Source organism: Marmota marmota, unplaced genomic scaffold, assembly GCF_001458135.2.
Source record: "Marmota marmota marmota unplaced genomic scaffold, marMar, whole genome shotgun sequence".
NCBI classification, from domain to species: domain Eukaryota; kingdom Metazoa; phylum Chordata; class Mammalia; order Rodentia; family Sciuridae; genus Marmota; species Marmota marmota.
The window spans coordinates 10,104,462-10,107,671 of NW_025999941.1; positions in this window are offsets into that span (position 1 = coordinate 10,104,462).

The following is a 3,210-nucleotide window of genomic DNA, read 5'->3' on the forward strand; positions in this document are numbered from 1 at the left end:
GTATGTTGAAACTTACCTCCAGTGCAGGCATATTGGGAGACAGGACATCTGAGAGGTGAGATCATAAATTCTCATGAATGAAATTTGAGGACCCAGTAAGAAGGCATCATCTATGAAGCAGAGAGCCCTTCCCAGACACTGAATCTGCTGGTACCATGATTTTGGTGTCAGTCTCCAGAATTATGAGCAGTGAATGTTCTTTATAAATTACCCAGCTTAAAATATTCTGTTGTAGTAGCACAAAAGTATTAATATAGAGCCTAATCCATATTTTCATAAAACATCAGTTCTCTTTAGTTTTATTCTGTAATAGGTTGACCTTCCAATAGACTTAAGAAGAATGATGTCAACTGATCAGCTTTTGTCTCTGAAAACTAATTTGCAAAACCAGTCTCCAGTTTGAAAGGACGAAACCCAAAGATTGCACATCTTTCATGGTCAAGTCTTTTTAAAAGTCTTTTTAAAAGACTTTTCTGTAATTGGGCACAGTGGTATGTATACACTCATAGTCCCAGCACTCAGGGATGAGAAGAAAGTATCACTTGAACCCAGGAGTTTAAGATCAGCCTGGTCAACATAGTAAGATCCTGTCTCAAAAATAAATAAATAAATAATTTTTTTAAAAATAAAAAGACCTTTCTATTTACAACAGAAAAAAGAGGCTATTCAAACTTTAAGACAGTCAATTGCTTTGGAAAGAAGAAATGACTCCCTGCTCATTCTGAGAAGGCACAGCAAAATACATTACCTGTCAGTTTGATTCAGCTGACATATTTCCAACAATTTAGAAGCTACAAGTCTCTGCTTCCTTGGTGTTATATGCCTTTCAACAGATCTCTCAGCTGCTTTTTACGGATGATGTTTTTCAATCCTCATGGATTCCCTGACTAAAGAGTTTAAGAATTTGATTCACATCTATTCTACTAGTATAAACTGGATGGGCAATTTTCCTCCCAAGCCTCAGTTCTGAGTAGATTGGTTTAAAAGGGACTCTCTAGAAGGCAGAAAATACCTGAATAGTAAGGTTTCACCTGAGTAATCATTTTTCCATTACCTTTACTAAACAAGAAGGCAATTTAGCTCAAAAACAGATAAATGGAAAGTTTGAAACTGTGTATGTTCTCATGTGTTTCATTATTGAACAATGAGAAGTTATCAATGGAAAAAAACAGAAATGGAGAGTCACTGAATAAGAAAACAAAAGTCTTTCTATACAAAAGCATCTATTTAAATAATCAATACTTAGGAAATACATGATTTCTAGATATTTACAAATCAGAAACCCCTATTACCCTGCCAAATATCCCTCAAAACTAAGTTGTATGTATTGCCAAATAGTCCCACAAGATTATTTTCCAACATCAAACATTACAGAAATACATATGCTTTAAAATATCCTTTAGGGGAAAAAAGCAAAGACTTAGAAATATCTGAAAGATTAAAAATACTAATAAGTAACTTTTTTCAGATAGAACCCTTTTCCAAATCAGATAGAGCTCTCCTAAGAAGTAATTTTAGCAGCTTTTGCTGCTGGAAGATTTCAAATAAAAATAACCATTCCATATTTTTCATACAATTCTACCCAGGAAGACATTTATATATTGTATGATATTTTAATGTTTTTGTTTTGTTTTTGTGCTAGAGATTGAACTCAGGGCCTCTCACACATGCTAAATAAGCACTTTCTACTAAGCTACATCCCCAGCCTATAATGATCTTTTATTTCACTTTTTAAGTTTTTGCTTGTACTTAATTAGTGAACTAAATAAAGAAAAATTTAAATATATAGAACATAAAAATGAAATTCTATTTTATTCACATTTTAACATTACCTTTCTACACCATCTGCCTCTGGATTTTCAATAAAACATCTTTTGGACTGTAAATCTTCATCTTTGCCAACAATTTCCAGAGCTTCAGAAAGTTGTCATGCTAATACAATCACAAAATTGAAATGGCTTGGAACAGCTTAGGAAGACACAGGAGAGTGGGTATTTTATTACATTTCTCTACCAGATCATTGTTACTAGGAGGTAATTCATAAATTTTTAATCCTTCTACTGTTCTTGAGCAGTATAGAAAAGACCACTCGTGACCTAGTTCAACCTCTTTTTTTATCACAGTAGCAGCAACAATTTTATTGTACAAGAGAAATTGGTTATTTTAATTATCTTTTGGGTTAATGCTTCTTGAATGGTAAAGCATATTTTATGCCCTTTTCTTTAGATAGTGAATATCAAGATTTCCTTTAAGGCTCAGAACAGGTAATATTCCTTAAATTCAAGGCTGCAGGCAACATACAGATGAATGAATGATTTTTCATATTGTGACAATTAATCTCCATTAAATTATAGCATTGCAGAAATTCAGAGTGATTTTAGTGTTTCCTATTTAACATTAATTTCTATAAGTGCAATTGAGTGAGAAAAGACACAATTTTCTAATACTTGAGCCCTCAGGGTAAGTGAGTTCAGACATAACAAAGTAACATGAATGTAGCCCAGCCACTGGACTATATTTATCATTCCACATATCATTTAATGAATGATTTTATACAAGAAAGACTTTCAGTGAATCCTATGTCAATTTTGCCATAAGTAAACCCATGTTGGAGATCCAAATTAAGTCCATCAAAAAAATAGAAAGCAACTGAACCCTTTAAGTTTGTAATGCTGTGGTTTTGCCTCAAAGCAGATAATTCATTCTTTTAGGTATTTCTGTACAAATTCAATTCACAGATATTCAACAGATTAACAATATGCTCTAATTTCAGGTCCAAGGGAACTAAAATTCATTAAGTGAATTAAATACATATGTAAGAACGTTATGATGTTAATTATGCCAAGAAAATAAATATTATTAATAAATGATGGTAATATAAGACTAGAAGCATCCTAGAACTAAAACTGGGAAAATGCAGAAAAGAATACTTGAAAAGAGTGTATAGGTTCTGTTACTAGAACTTCTGCAAAGTCAATAAAGAAGCTTGCAGTTTACAAAACTGACACAGCAGACAGATTTCTTTTATCAAATTCTTCCCATTGTGTTCACTTAAGAAATATCTGTATTTTAATATGCTTGAAGAGAAGAGAAACGCCAAATTAAAGGAACTCTGAGAGTATCTGTAGAACTCTCATGAAAGAGTAAATTTTAAATGACCATCTCCCGTTTTGGCTTAGCAGATTACTCCATGATGTAATTGCAAAATCA